Source organism: Bufo gargarizans, chromosome 4 (assembly GCF_014858855.1).
Source record: "Bufo gargarizans isolate SCDJY-AF-19 chromosome 4, ASM1485885v1, whole genome shotgun sequence".
Taxonomy (NCBI): domain Eukaryota; kingdom Metazoa; phylum Chordata; class Amphibia; order Anura; family Bufonidae; genus Bufo; species Bufo gargarizans.
In genome coordinates, this window is record NC_058083.1 from 202,515,703 (window position 1) to 202,532,826 (window position 17,124).

At 45.6% G+C, this 17,124-nt stretch overlaps 1 protein-coding gene across 1 annotated transcript in view; it reads left to right on the forward strand.

The window, feature by feature from the left end:
• Window positions 1–1,582: 1,582 nt before the first annotated feature.
• Window positions 1,583–17,124, forward strand: part of LOC122936309 (receptor-transporting protein 3-like) — a 46,945-nt gene continuing 31,403 nt past the window's right edge. The window contains exon 1 of the mRNA XM_044292460.1: window positions 1,583–1,624. The gene's annotated coding sequence lies outside the window, so the exon portion shown is untranslated. The remainder of the gene's footprint in view (window positions 1,625–17,124) is intronic.

A 17,124-nucleotide genomic window follows, 5' to 3' on the forward strand; every position in this document is an offset into this window, starting at 1 on the left:
AATCCCAAAAAAGTTGGGACAAGTAGCAATAAGAGGCTGGAAAAAGTAAATTTGAGCATAACAAAGAGCTGGAAGACCAATTAACACTAATTAGGTCAATTGGCAACATGATTGGGTATAAAAAGAGCTTCTCAAAGTGGCAGTGTCTCTCAGAAGCCAAGATGGGTAGAGGATCACCAATTCCCGCAATGTTGCGCAGAAAGATAGTGGAGCAATATCAGAAAGGTGTTACCCAGCGAAAAATTGCAAAGACTTTGCATCTATCATCATCAACTGTGCATAACATCATCCGAAGATTCAGAGAATCTGGAACAATCTCTGTGCGTAAGGGTCAAGGCCGTAAAACCATACTGGATGCCCATGATCTCCGGGCCCTTAAACGACACTGCACCACAAACAGGAATGCTACTGTGAAGGAAATCACAGAATGGGCTCAGGAATACTTCCAGAAACCATTGTCAGTGAACACAATCCACCGTGCCATCGGCCGTTGCCAGCTGAAACTCTACAGTGCAAAGAAGAAGCCATTTGTAAGCCAGATCCACAAGCTCAGGCATTTTCACTGGGCCAGGGATCATTTAAAATGGAGTGTGGCAAAATGGAAGACTGTTCTGTGGTCAGACGAGTCACGATTCGAAGTTCTTTTTGGAAATCTGGGACGCCATGTCATCCAGACCAAAGAGGACAAGGACAACCCAAGTTGTTATCAACGCTCAGTTCAGAAGCCTGCATCTCTGATGGTATGGGGTTGCATGAGTGCGTGTGGCATGGGCAGCTTGCATGTCTGGAAAGGCACCATCAATGCAGAAAAATATATTCAGGTTCTAGAACAACATATGCTCCCATCCAGACATCATCTCTTTCAGGGAAGACCCTGCATTTTTCAACAAGATAATGCCAGACCACATTCTGCATCAATCACAACATCATGGCTGCGTAGGAGAAGGATCCGGGTACTGAAATGGCCAGTCTGCAGTCCAGATCTTTCACCTAGGAGGAAGGTGCAACAAAGAAGGCCCAAGACGATTGAACAGTTAGAGGCCTGTATTAGACAAGAATGGGAGAGCATTCCTATTTCTAAACTTGAGAAACTGGTCTCCTCGGTCCCCAGACGTCTGTTGAGTGTTGTAAGAAGAAGGGGAGATGCGACACAGTGGTGAAAATGGTCTTGTCCCAACGTTTTGGGGATTTGTTGACACCATGAAATTCTGATTCAACATATTTTTCCCTTAAAATGGTACATTTTCTCAGTTTAAACTTTTGTTCCGTGATTTATGTTCTATTCTGAATAAAATATTAGAAGTTGTCACCTCCACATCATTGCATTCAGTATTTATTCACAGTTTGTATAGTGTCCCAACTTTTTGGGAATCCGGTTTGTATATTATTTTATTATTTTTGCACATAATTTGTGACTAGACAAAGACAAATCCAAAGGTACCATATCTTAGAATTGTAATGTTGTGCTGTGTTTTCTTCTAGTTCTGACTATTTGCTTTAATGACATTCTGCACTATCATTGTTTCAGTTTCTATTCTCCTCTAGAGCTGTACTGTATAAAAGCAAAACAAGATAGATCAGAGTTCGAAGTCCTTCTGAGGGAAGCTTCACTCCTTCACTCCAGGTATGCATAACATATCTGTGCATTGTTTTTGACTTCTGTTCATTTGAGTACCGTAATATATTCTTGTTTCTATGTCGTATAGGCCATGTATCATATGAAGAAATGGTTTGCTGACTGAAAGATACACTGTACATACCTAAAAATGCAACACAATGCTCCCAGTATCATAGTCAAGAAAAAATTCTCAATTTTATGTAATAAGTAAAGATCTGTAGCACCATCTGAATGATGCAAACATCTTGATAACCTTTAGCCTATATATCATTTTCTAAAGATGTTAGATATTTGGAAATAAGTATGCTAGCAGGGAATAGAGATTTTATATGGCTTGTGTGCTGTGTTTGCATGGATCAGAGCATTTTACACTTCTCATCCTTTTATCTCTAGGAGTTTACTCACCACTAGAGTTGAGCGAACACCTGGATGTTCGGGTTCGAGAAGTTCGGCCGAACATCCCGGAAATGTTCGGGTTCGGGATCCGAACCCGATCCGAACTTCGTCCCGAACCCGAACCCCATTGAAGTCAATGGGGACCCGAACTTTTCGGCACTAAAAAGGCTGTAAAACAGCCCAGGAAAGAGCTAGAGGGCTGCAAAAGGCAGCAACATGTAGGTAAATCCCCTGCAAACAAATGTGGATAGGGAAATGAATTAAAATAAAAATTAAATAAATAAAAATTAACCAAAATCAATTGGAGAGAGGTTCCATAGCAGAGAATCTGGCTTCCCGTCACCCACCACTGGAACAGTCCATTCTCAGATATTTAGGCCCCGGCACCCAGGCAGAGGAGAGAGGTCCCGTAACAGAGAATCTGTCTTCATGTCAGCAGAGAATTAGTCTGCATGTCATAGCAGAGAATGAGGCTTCACGTCAGCCACCACTGCAACAGTCCATTGGCATATATTTAGGCCCAGCACACACACAGGCAGAGGAGAGAGGTCCCGTAACAGAGAATCTGGCTTCATGTCAGCAGAGAATCAGTCTGCATGTCATAGCAGAGAATCAGGCTTCACGTCAGCCACCACTGCAACAGTCCATTGTCATAAATTTAGGCCCAGCACCCAGGCAGAGGAGAGAGGTCCCGTAACAGAGAATCTGGCTTCATGTCAGCAGAGAATCAGTCTTCATATCATAGCAGAGAATCAGGCTTCACGTCACCCACCACTGTAAGAGTCAATTTTCATAAATTTAGGCCCAGAACCCAGGCAGAGGAGAAAGGTCCCGTAACAGACAATCTGGCTTCATGTCAGCAGAGAATCAGTCTTCATATCATAGCAGAGAATCAGGCTTCACGTCACCCACCACTGTAAGAGTCAATTTTCATAAATTTAGGCCCAGAACCCAGGCAGAGGAGAAAGGTCCCGTAACAGACAATCTGGCTTCATGTCAGCAGAGAATCAGTCTTCATATCATAGCAGAGAATCAGGCTTCACGTCACCCACCACTGTAAGAGTCAATTTTCATAAATTTAGGCCCAGAACCCAGGCAGAGGAGAAAGGTCCCGTAACAGACAATCTGGCTTCATGTCAGCAGAGAATCAGTCTTCATATCATAGCAGAGAATCAGGCTTCACGTCACCCACCACTGTAAGAGTCAATTTTCATAAATTTAGGCCCAGAACCCAGGCAGAGGAGAAAGGTCCCGTAACAGACAATCTGGCTTCATGTCAGCAGAGAATCAGTCTTCATATCATAGCAGAGAATCAGGCTTCACGTCACCCACCACTGTAAGAGTCAATTTTCATAAATTTAGGCCCAGAACCCAGGCAGAGGAGAAAGGTCCCGTAACAGACAATCTGGCTTCATGTCAGCAGAGAATCAGTCTTCATATCATAGCAGAGAATCAGGCTTCACGTCACCCACCACTGTAAGAGTCAATTTTCATAAATTTAGGCCCAGAACCCAGGTAGAGGAGAAAGGTCCCGTAACAGACAATCTGGCTTCATGACAGCAGAGAATCAGTCTGCATGTCATAGCAGAGAATCAGGCTTCACGTCAGCCACCACTGCAACAGTCCATTGTCATAAATTTAGGCCCAGCACCCAGGCAGAGGAGAGAGGTCCCGTAACAGAGGATCTGGCTTCATGTCAGCAGAGAATCAGTCTGCATGTCATAGCAGAGAATGAGGCTTCACGTCAGCCACCACTGCAACAGTCCATTGGCATATATTTAGGCCCAGCACACACACAGGCAGAGGAGAGAGGTCCCGTAACAGACAATCTGGCTTCATGTCAGCAGAGAATTAGTCTGCATGTCATAGCAGAGAATGAGGCTTCACGTCAGCCACCACTGCAACAGTCCATTGGCATATATTCAGGCCCAGCACCCAGGCAGAGGAGAGAGGTCCCGTAACAGAGGATCTGGCTTCATGTCAGCAGAGAATCAGTCTGCATGTCATAGCAGAGAATGAGGCTTCACGTCAGCCACCACTGCAACAGTCCATTGTCATAAATTTAGGCCCAGCACCCAGGCAGAGGAGAGAGGTCCCGTAAAAGAGGATCTGGCTTCATGTCAGCAGAGAATCAGTCTGCATGTCATAGCAGAGAATCAGGCTTCACGTCAGCCACCACTGCAACAGTCCATTGTCATAAATTTAGGCCCAGCACCCAGGCAGAGGAGAGAGGTCCCGTAAAAGAGGATCTGGCTTCATGTCAGCAGAGAATCAGTCTGCATGTCATAGCAGAGAATCAGGCTTCACGTCAGCCACCACTGCAACAGTCCATTGTCATAAATTTAGGCCCAGCACCCAGGCAGAGGAGAGAGGTCCCGTAACAGAGGATCTGGCTTCATGTCAGCAGAGAATCAGTCTGCATGTCATAGCAGAGAATCAGGCTTCACGTCAGCCACCACTGCAACAGTCCATTGTCATAAATTTAGGCCCAGCACCCAGGCAGAGGAGAGAGGTCCCGTAACAGACAATCTGGCTTCATGTCAGCAGAGAATTAGTCTGCATGTCATAGCAGAGAATCAGGCTTCATGTCAGCCACCACTGCAACAGTCCATTGGCATATATTTAGGCCTAGCACACAGGCAGAGGAGAGGTTCATTCAACTTTGGGTAGCATCGCAATATAATGGTAAAATGAAAATAAAAATAGGATTGAATGAGGAAGTGCCCTGGAGTCCAATAATATATGGTTATGGGGAGGTAGTTAATGTCTAATCTGGACAAGGGACGGACAGGTCCTGTGGGATCCATGCCTGGTTCATTTTTATGAACGTCAGCTTGTCCACATTGGCTGTAGACAGGCGGCTGCGTTTGTCTGTAATGACGCCCCCTGCCGTGCTGAATACACGTTCAGACAAAACGCTGGCTGCCGGGCAGGCCAGCACCTCCAAGGCATAAAAGGCTAGCTCTGGCCACGTGGACAATTTAGAGACCCAGAAGTTGAATGGGGCCGAACCATCAGTCAGTACGTGGAGGGGTGTGCACACGTACTGTTCCACCATGTTAGTGAAATGTTGCCTCCTGCTAACACGTTGCGTATCAGGTGGTGGTGCAGTTAGCTGTGGCGTGTTGACAAAAGTTTTCCACATCTCTGCCATGCTAACCCTGCCCTCAGAGGAGCTGGCCGTGACACAGCTGCCTTGGCGACCTCTTGCTCCTCCTCTGCCTTGGCCTTGGGCTTCCACTTGTTCCCCTGTGACATTTGGGAATGCTCTCAGTAGCGCGTCTACCAACGTGCGCTTGTACTCGCGCATCTTCCTATCACGCTCCAGTGCAGGAAGTAAGGTGGGCACATTGTCTTTGTAGCGTGGATCCAGCAGGGTGGCAACCCAGTAGTCCGCACAGGTTAAAATGTGGGCAACTCTGCTGTCGTTGCGCAGGCACTGCAGCATGTAGTCGCTCATGTGTGCCAGGCTGCCCAGGGGTAAGGACAAGCTGTCCTCTGTGGGAGGCGTATCGTCATCGTCCTGCCTTTCCCCCCAGCCACGCACCAGTGATGGACCCGAGCTGCGTTGGGTGCCACCCCGCTGTGACCATGCTTCATCCTCATCCTCCTCCACCTCCTCCTCATCCTCGTCCTCCTCGTCCTCCAGTAGTGGGCCCTGGCTGGCCACATTTGTACCTGGCCTCTGCTGTTGCAAAAAACCTCCCTCTGAGTCACTTCGAAGAGACTGGCCTGAAAGTGCTAAAAATGACCCCTCTTCCTCATCCTCCTCCTCCTCCTCCTGGGCCACCTCCTGTTCCATCATCGCCCTAAGTGTTTTCTCAAGGAGACATAGAAGTGGTATTGTAACGCTGATAACGGTGTCATCGCCACTGGCCATGTTGGTGGAGTACTCGAAACAGCGCAACAGGGCACACAGGTCTCGCATGGAGGCCCAGTCATTGGTGGTGAAGTGGTGCTGTTCTATAGTGCGACTGACCCGTGCGTGCTGCAGCTGAAACTCCACTATGGCCTGCTGCTGCTCGCACAGTCTGTCCAGCATGTGCAAGGTGGAGTTCCACCTGGTGGGCACGTCGCATATGAGGCGGTGAGCGGGAAGGCCGAAGTTACGCTGTAGCGCAGACAGGCGAGCAGCGGCAGGATGTGAACGCCGGAAGCGCGAACAGACGGCCCGCACTTTATGCAGCAGCTCTGACATGTCGGGGTAGTTGTGAATGAACTTCTGCACCACCAAATTCAGCACATGCGCCAAGCAAGGGATGTGCGTCAAATTGGCTAGTCCCAGAGCTGCAACGAGATTTCGCCCATTATCACACACCACCAGGCCGGGCTTGAGGCTCACCGGCAGCAACCACTCGTCGGTCTGTTGTTCAATACCCCGCCACAACTCCTGTGCGGTGTGGGGCCTGTCCCCCAAACATATGAGTTTCAGAATGGCCTGCTGACGTTTACCCCGGGCTGTGCTGAAGTTGGTGGTGAAGGTGTGTGGCTGACTGGATGAGCAGGTGGAAGAAGAGGAGGAGGAAGCCGAGAAGGAGGAGGTGGCAACAGGAGGCAAAGAATGTTGCCCTGCGATCCTTGGCGGCGGCAGGACGTGCGCCAAACAGCTCTCCGCCTGGGGCCCAGCTGCCACTACATTTACCCAGTGTGCAGTTAGGGAGATATAGCGTCCCTGGCCGTGCTTACTGGTCCACGTATCTGTGGTTAGGTGGACCTTGCTACAGATGGCGTTGCGCAGTGCACACTTGATTTTATCGGATACTTGGTTGTGCAGGGAAGGCACGGCTCTCTTGGAGAAGTAGTGCCGGCTGGGAACAACATACTGTGGGACAGCAAGCGACATGAGCTGTTTGAAGCTGTCTGTGTCCACCAGCCTAAATGACAGCATTTCATAGGCCAGTAGTTTAGAAATGCTGGCATTCAGGGCCAGGGATCGAGGGTGGCTAGGTGGGAATTTACGCTTTCTATCAAATGTTTGTGAGATGGAGAGCTGAACGCTGGCGTGTGACATGGTTGAGACGCTTGGTGACGGAGGTGGTGGTGGTGGTGTTGGTGGTACATCCCCTGTTTGCTGGGCGGCAGGTGCCAACGTTCCTCCAGAGGCGGAGGAAGAGGCCGAGGCGGCAGCAGCAGAATAGGCCGAGGCGGCAGCAGCAGAAGAGGTAGCAGGGGGAGCCTGAGTGACTTCCTTGGTTTTAAGGTGTTTACTCCACTGCAGTTCATGCTTTGCATGCAGGTGCCTGGTCATGCAGGTTGTGCTCAGGTTCAGAACGTTAATGCCTCGCTTCAGGCTCTGATGGCACAGCGTGCAAACCACTCGGGTCTTGTCGTCAGCACATTGTTTGAAGAAGTGCCATGCCAGGGAACTCCTTGAAGCTGCCTTTGGGGTGCTCGGTCCCAGATGGCGGCGGTCAGTAGCAGGCGGAGTCTCTTGGCGGCGGGTGTTCTGCTTTTGCCCACTGCTCCCTCTTTTGCTACGCTGTTGGCTCGGTCTCACCACTGCCTCTTCCTCCGAACTGTGAAAGTCAGTGGCACGACCTTCATTCCATGTGGGGTCTAGGACCTCATCGTCCCCTGCATCGTCTTCCACCCAGTCTTGATCCCTGACCTCCTGTTCAGTCTGCACACTGCAGAAAGACGCAGCAGTTGGCACCTGTGTTTCGTCATCATCAGAGACATACTGAGGTGGTATTCCCATGTCCTCATCATCAGGAAACATAAGTGGTTGTGCGTCAGTGCATTCTATGTCTTTCACCGCTGGGGAAGGGCTAGGTGGATGCCCTTGGGAAACCCTGCCAGCGGAGTCTTCAAACAGCATAAGAGACTGCTGCATAACTTGAGGCTGAGACAGTTTCCCTGGTATGCATGGGGGTGATGTGACAGACTGATGGGGTTGGTTTTCAGGCGCCATCTGTGCGCTTTCTGCAGAAGACTGGGTGGGAGATAATGTGAACGTGCTGGATCCACTGTCGGCCACCCAATTGACTAATGCCTGTACCTGCTCAGGCCTTACCATCCTTAGAACGGCATTGGGCCCCACCATATATCGCTGTAAATTCTGGCGGCTACTGGGACCTGAGGTAGTTGGTACACTAGGACGTGTGGATGTGGCAGAACGGCCACGTCCTCTCCCAGCACCAGAGGGTCCACTAACACCACCACGACCATGTCCACGTCCGCGTCCCTTACTAGATGTTTTTCTCATTGTTATGGTTCACCACAACAACAAATATATTATTTGGCCCAATGTATTGTATTCAAATTCAGCGGGATATAAATTTGAGGCCTAGTATTTAGGCGCTGGGTGACCGGTATGGATTTAGTGACAGAATTAGACTTGGAAATGCACAGAAGCGTGTGTGTGAAGTTATTCTGAATGACCCTATGTGCACCTTCAATATTATATACCCTTTTAGGGATAGATTTCAAATAGCTCTGATATAGCAGAAACCACTAAATTATGAAATTGCTAAATTGGGAATTGTACTTCAACCCAGAACAAAAATGTGCTTTGACGGACACTAAATATCTTGCCCAGCAACAACAGTACAGCGGTGGGTAACGAGAGATTTAGAGGGATTTAAATTTGAGGCCTAGTATTTAGGCGCTGGGTCACCGGTATGGATTTAGTGACAGAATTAGACTTGGAAATGCACAGAAGCGTGTGTGTGAAGTTATTCTGAATGACCCTATGTGCACCTTCAATATTATATACCCTTTTAGGGATAGATTTCAAATAGCTCTGATATAGCAGAAACCACTAAATTATGAAATTGCTAAATTGGGAATTGTACTTCAACCCAGAACAAAAAATGTGCTTTGACGGACACTAAATATCTTGCCCAGCAACAACAGTACAGCGGTGGGTAACGAGAGATTTAGAGGGATTTAAATTTGAGGCCTAGTATTTAGGCGCTGGGTCACCGGTATGGATTTAGTGACAGAATTAGACTTGGAAATGCACAGAAGCGTGTGTGTGAAGTTATTCTGAATGACCCAATGTGCACCTTCAATATTATATACCCTTTTAGGGATAGATTTCAAATAGCTCTGATATAGCAGAAACCACTAAATTATGAAATTGCTAAATTGGGAATTGTACTTCAACCCAGAACAAAAAATGTGCTTTGACGGACACTAAATATCTTGCCCAGCAACAACAGTACAGCGGTAACGAGAGATTTAGAGGGATTTAAATTTGAGGCCTAGTATTTAGGCGCTGGGTGACAGGTATGGGTTTAGTGACAGAATTAGACTTGGAAATACACAGTAGCGGGTGTGTGTGAAGTTATTCTGAATGACCCTATGTGCACCTTCAATATTATATACCCTTTTAGGGATAGATTTCAAATAGCTCTGATATAGCAGAAACCACTAAATTATGAAATTGCTAAATTGGGAATTGTACTTCAACCCAGAACAAAAAATGTGCTTTGACGGACACTAAATATCTTGCCCAGCAACAACAGTACAGCGGTGGGTAACGAGAGATTTAGAGGGATTTAAATTTGAGGCCTAGTATTTAGGCGCTGGGTCACCGGTATGGATTTAGTGACAGAATTAGACTTGGAAATGCACAGAAGCGTGTGTGTGAAGTTATTCTGAATGACCCAATGTGCACCTTCAATATTATATACCCTTTTAGGGATAGATTTCAAATAGCTCTGATATAGCAGAAACCACTAAATTATGAAATTGCTAAATTGGGAATTGTACTTCAACCCAGAACAAAAAATGTGCTTTGACGGACACTAAATATCTTGCCCAGCAACAACAGTACAGCGGTAACGAGAGATTTAGAGGGATTTAAATTTGAGGCCTAGTATTTAGGCGCTGGGTGACAGGTATGGGTTTAGTGACAGAATTAGACTTGGAAATACACAGTAGCGGGTGTGTGTGAAGTTATTCTGAATGACCCAATGTGCACCTTCAATATTATATACCCTTTTTGGGATAGATTTCAAATAGCTCTGATATAGCAGGAACCACTAAATTATGAAATTGCTAAATTGGGAATTGTATTTCAACCCAGAACAAGAAATGTGCTTGAACGGACACTAAATAACTCGCCCAGCTACAGCACTAGGGACAGATTTAGCTGGATATAAATTTGAGGCCTAGTATTTAGGCGCTGGGTGACCGGTATGGATTTAGTGACAGAATTAGACTGGGATATGGCCAAAAAATAAACAGACTATTGCTGGTTAAATGCACTTGGTGTGACAGCTTCACCCTGATGTAGGCTTTAGCCAAAAAACAACCACACCATTGAGGGTTAAATGCACTTGGTGACAGGCGCAGCTTGCCCCTGATTTTGTATATGGCCAAAAAATGAACAGAATATTGCTGGTTAAATGCACTTGGTGTGACAGCTTCACCCTGATGTAGGCTTTAGCCAAAAAACAACCACACCATTGAGGGTTAAATGCACTTGGTGACAGGCGCAGCTTGCCCCTGATTTTGTATATGGCCAAAAAATGAACAGACTATTGCTGGTTAAATGCACTTGGTGTCACAGCTTCACCCTGATGTAGGCTTTAGCCAAAAAACAACCACACCATTGAGGGTTAAATGCACTTGGTGACAGGCGCAGCTTGCCCCTGATTTTGTATATGGCCAAAAAATGAACAGACTATTGCTGGTTAAATGCACTTGGTGTGACAGCTTCACCCTGATGTAGGCTTTAGCCAAAAAACAACCACACCATTGAGGGTTAAATGCACTTGGTCGCAGCTTGTGCTGGCGCACCACAAGACACAAAATGGCCGCCGATCACCCCAGAAAAATGAGACTGACAAACGGTCTGTGCAGCCTAAAAACAGTGAGCAATTGAGGATCAGCAGCTCAATGATCCACAGCTGCAGATCGATCAGTTAATCAAGTCCTTTGGAGGAGTTAATCTGCCTAATCTCGCCCTACTGTCGCAGCCGCAACCTCTCCCTACGCTAATCAGAGCAGAGTGACGGGCGGCGCTATGTGACTCCAGCTTAAATAGAGGCTGGGTCACATGGTGCTCTGGCCAATCACAGCCATGCCAATAGTAGGCATGGCTGTGATGGCCTCTTGGGGCAAGTAGTATGACGCTTGTTGATTGGCTGCTTTGCAGCCTTTCAAAAAGCGCCAAGAAAGCGTCACAAAAGCGCCAAGAAAGCGACGAACACCGAACCCGAACCCGGACTTTTACGAAAATGTCCGGGTTCGGGTCCGTGTCACGGACACCCCAAAATTCGGTACGAACCCGAACTATACAGTTCGAGTTCGCTCATCCCTACTCACCACAGTTCTGGCGTCACAGTAACCCTTGGTTGAAGTGATGCACAAACAATATATTTTTTCTAACCATATATACTATGTAACACATTGTAACTATTACAAAGGGCATTGTAGCACAAACAAATGACAAGTCGCTATGCAAGTGTGTGAGGCTGTAATTAACCCCTTATGACCAACATTTTTTTATCGTTCTGTCCCCTCTGCATTTCAACAGCCATAGCTTTTTTATTTTTTCATTGACATGGGTTGAGGCCTTGTTGGTGCTCAGGGCTGCAGAACGCATGCAAGCTGACGTTTGGTGCGTTGGTGCAGACACTGCAGTATAAAAATTTACTGCAGATATAAAAAAAAAGAACATTAGCTAAGAATTAACATATATATATATATATATATATATATAATAAAAAAATTCCACAGCACATCCAAGGTGTAAAAAAGTAGAAAACGGCTTTATTCACCAGACCCGCGACGTTTCGATCCGCTTTCTTGGATCTTTCTCAAGCACTGGTCACTGCTTGAGAAAGATCCCAGAAAGCGGATCGAAATGTAGCGGGTCTGGTGAATAAAGCCGTTTTCTACTTTTTTACACCTTGGATGTGCTATGGAATTTTTTCATTTTATCTTTATTGGAGGTGGATCGCCCCCACAGCCACTGGCACTCCGACTGTACTCTATAGACAGCTGTGCTGCCCACACCTTTCTACCTATATATATATATATATATATATATATATATATAGTAGATGAAAAAAGTCCAGTGGGAGCACCACCAGAGTACGGGTGCAAAGTCCAACACAGGGCAGTGGCAAACCCCAAAATTGTATAAAGCGAAGAAGTAGGACTGCACTCCAAAATGTAGTAAAATAGCAGTGATTTATTCACCCATAATATGGCAAGTCTTGCGACGTTTCGGCTCACAAGAGCCTTCCTCAAGCATAGTAACAGTGAAAGTCAGAACATATAAAGGCATTTACAAAGTGTCCAACCCACAAAGGTGTGGTCACAATCAATTACAATTACATACATCTGGTTGAGATCAATAAAGTGCAAATATATAAAGTGACAAGTGCTAAATAATGTACAACTCTAGGGATGCCTTACCCTCAGCGAGAGCCAAAATGTGTACAATACTTTGTATAGGTAGATTCACAATTAAATAAGTGACTTATTGAATGGGGATCACAGAAACACGGCCTTCAGTGGCGATGGGGCCCACATATACCATCGCGTTCGTTGCGGATCTTCAACTCATCAATGCGCATGTTCGCACTGACCTCATGGTGTGCGTCATAGTGTAAAGTTCGCGCGCATGCGCATGAGCGCAAATACGCGCGCACGCGTCTGCGCGCAAATTCGCGCGCACGCGTTCGCGCGCAAATTCGCACGCATGCGTATCATGCGATCGGCGCAAAGGCACCATTTTACTTAAGGGAATCCACCCTACAATTCTATTTGTATTATATGTGACTGTTATATAAGTAGGAACGTTATATAAACATGCGACCGCTGTAGGGATCTCCTACAAAAGCCAGCTTCTGGACCGGGATCCCGACCTTACGAGCGAGACACCTGACCAGGAGGCCGTGAATGCCAGGGGAGCGCATTTCCATGATCTCTGCCGGCAGTCTAGGCCCATTGCTGGTAATTAAAGCAGTCATGAAGAGATACTCACTCCCAAATAAACAGTCATATCATATAAATATAAAGGTACAGATGTATATCTGAAGTGACGCATGGATGTAAAGACGCAAAGACGCAGATGTCCACGCTGGGCCGCATCGTCCACAAAGGCAAAAAATTCCAGGATCCACATCCAATAGTGTGAAAATATATAAAAAACCTAAAAACAAAGAGAGAGGAATAAATATTTCCAAATATAGTACAGATATATATTGATCTTTTCACGGTTATCTTACACCAATATACCGATATAAGGAGGACAGGAACACATATATGCGATTGGACTAAGAACGACCCGCAGATCCACAACACTGTCACCTGAACTCGATGTTGAGACCCTTAGGGTGCAAGCTGTCAAGATCATAAATCCAGCGTAATTCTCTTTTTTTCAAGAGAGTTAAGCGATCACCACCTCTTCTAGGGAGCCTAACCTGATCGATGATCCAACATCTTAGATCCCGCTCGCAGTGTCCTAGGGATCCAAAATGTCTGGATACTGGTAGATCAGTGCGTTTCTTCCTTATTGAGTTCCTATGGTTATTCAACCTAACTTTTAATTCTGTAGAAGTTTCCCCAACATATAATAAGTTACAGGGGCAGGCCAACACATATATCACATATGACGATGAACAGTTTAAATGGAACTTAATGGGGTATTCTTTATTTGTGAACGGATGTACAAAGGACTTAGCTTTGCAAATATGTCGACAATTGACGCAACCGAGACACGGAAAACATCCGAGGCCCGGCTGCGCCAATGTCCGCTGCACACTGATCTTCTTCGGACCTATATCAGCCCTGACCAATTGATCTTTAAGGTTTTTATTTTTACGGTACGATAGAAGAGGAGGGAATTTAAATTCCGGAACATCTACAATGGACCTGCTTAAGATACTCCAATTATTTTTGAGGATACGACCTATCTCCAAAGAACACTCAGAGTAGGTAGACCTGAATGGTATTCTCTGAGTTTCCTTGGGGGTAGTTGATATTATTTCAGTATTCGTATCTAGAATTTTATTCTTGTGTGTATCTAATAATTTACGGGGATAGCCCCGGTCCCTGAATTTACAAGCCATCGTTTCCAATGTGTCTAACAGTTCAGTATGGTCAGAGACAATGCGTTTCGTACGTAAAAATTGTGAGTAAGGGAGGTGTTTCACTAAACTGCGTGGGTGATTACTTTCGTATCGCAAAATAGTGTTCCTATCGGTCGGCTTAACATACAATCCTGTACCAATTGTACCATCGACCAATTTCACATTGGTATCCAAGAATGATAATTGTGTCTTGGAGTATGATACAGTGTATTGAAGATCCGGGTCTATATTATTAAGGTATGCATGGAACTCACTCAATTGTGATTCCGTACCAGACCACAGGAGGAAGACATCATCTATGTATCTCCACCACCTAATCACATGTTCAAAGTGGTGGGACACATAGATAAAGTCTTCCTCCATGTGTCGCATGTAGATATTTGCGTACGTTGGGGCCACATTGGACCCCATCGCCACGCCACGTTTCTGATTATAGAAAATGTCTTGAAACAAGAAGTAATTGTTTTCAAGAATTAGTCTCAGTAGAGTATTTATAAAACATTTTGCATTCTGTGTTACGGGCGAGTCATCCAGATATTTGTTGACCGCACTAATGCCCTTCTCATGCCCTATTGATGTGTATAAAGACACAACATCAAAGGATACGAGAATCACAGTCTGCATGTCACTGATGTCCACAGCCCTCAGTTGTTCTAGAAAATCGCCTGTATCCTTTATATAAGACTTTCCAGCCATTGAAAATTCTCTGAGTAACCTGTCTAGAAAAATGGATATCCTACTGAAGACAGAATCAGAGCCAGACACGATGGGGCGGCCGGGGGGGTCCACCAAGCTCTTATGGACCTTAGGTAATATATATATGACGGGAGTAATGGGAGTAGTGATCGTCAGATACTCCCTTAATCCCTCATCTATAATACCCCCTGCCACCGCATCGGATAGGCTCTTGTTGATAATGGCCATAATGCGAAATTTAGGGTCACCTTGCAATACACCATACACATTTATATCACTCAGTTGACGTTCGATTTCCTTAATATACTTTTGTGTATCAAGGACAACTACCCCACCGCCCTTATCGGCCGGTTTAATAGTTAACTGGGGGTTGTTCTTGAGTTGGGATAGGGCCTCTATTTCAGCAGATATTTCTTCTATCGTACCGTAAAAATAAAAACCTTAAAGATCAATTGGTCAGGGCTGATATAGGTCCGAAGAAGATCAGTGTGCAGCGGACATTGGCGCAGCCGGGCCTCGGATGTTTTCCGTGTCTCGGTTGCGTCAATTGTCGACATATTTGCAAAGCTAAGTCCTTTGTACATCCGTTCACAAATAAAGAATACCCCATTAAGTTCCATTTAAACTGTTCATCGTCATATGTGATATATGTGTTGGCCTGCCCCTGTAACTTATTATATGTTGGGGAAACTTCTACAGAATTAAAAGTTAGGTTGAATAACCATAGGAACTCAATAAGGAAGAAACGCACTGATCTACCAGTATCCAGACATTTTGGATCCCTAGGACACTGCGAGCGGGATCTAAGATGTTGGATCATCGATCAGGTTAGGCTCCCTAGAAGAGGTGGTGATCGCTTAACTCTCTTGAAAAAAAGAGAATTACGCTGGATTTATGATCTTGACAGCTTGCACCCTAAGGGTCTCAACATCGAGTTCAGGTGACAGTGTTGTGGATCTGCGGGTCGTTCTTAGTCCAATCGCATATATGTGTTCCTGTCCTCCTTATATCGGTATATTGGTGTAAGATAACCGTGAAAAGATCAATATATATCTGTACTATATTTGGAAATATTTATTCCTCTCTCTTTGTTTTTAGGTTTTTTATATATTTTCACACTATTGGATGTGGATCCTGGAATCTTTTGCCTTTGTGGACGATGCGGACCAGCGTGGACATCTGCGTCTTTGCGTCTTTACATCCATGCGTCACTTCAGATATACATCTGTACCTTTATATTTATATGATATGACTGTTTATTTGGGAGTGAGTATCTCTTCATGACTGCTTTAATTACCAGCAATGGGCCTAGACTGCCGGCAGAGATCATGGAAATGCGCTCCCCTGGCATTCACGGCCTCCTGGTCAGGTGTCTCGCTCGTAAGGTCGGGATCCCGGTCCAGAAGCTGGCTTTTGTAGGAGATCCCTACAGCGGTCGCATGTTTATATAACGTTCCTACTTATATAACAGTCACATATAATACAAATAGAATTGTAGGGTGGATTCCCTTAAGTAAAATGGTGCCTTTGCGCCGATCGCATGATACGCATGTGTGCGAATTTGCGCGCGAACGCGTGCGCGCGAATTTGCGCGCAGACGCGTGCGCGCGTATTTGCGCTCATGCGCATGCGCGCGAACTTTACACTATGACGCACACCATGAGGTCAGTGCGAACATGCGCATTGATGAGTTGAAGATCCGCAACGAACGCGATGGTATATGTGGGCCCCATCGCCACTGAAGGCCGTGTTTCTGTGATCCCCATTCAATAAGTCACTTATTTAATTGTGAATCTACCTATACAAAGTATTGTACACATTTTGGCTCTCGCTGAGGGTAAGGCATCCCTAGAGTTGTACATTATTTAGCACTTGTCACTTTATATATTTGCACTTTATTGATCTCAACCAGATGTATGTAATTGTAATTGATTGTGACCACACCTTTGTGGGTTGGACACTTTGTAAATGCCTTTATATGTTCTGACTTTCACTGTTACTATGCTTGAGGAAGGCTCTTGTGAGCCGAAACGTCGCAAGACTTGCCATATTATGGGTGAATAAATCACTGCTATTTTACTACATTTTGGAGTGCAGTCCTACTTCTTCGCTTTATATATATATATATATATATGTATATATGCTTCTAACTATTACTTCTTAAAAAAAAAAAAAAAGAACAGAGAAAAATGTATCTACACCAAAAAAATTAGCCCAGGTGCTGAACAGTGGATTACAGTCTGATCAGCGCTTGGCGTTCACAGCTTGCACACAGAAAAATGGGATGCAGAGCAGTAAAAAAAAACAAAAAAAAAAAACCCAGGCAAAATCAGGCGGGAAGGTTGGGGGGTTGGGGGAATA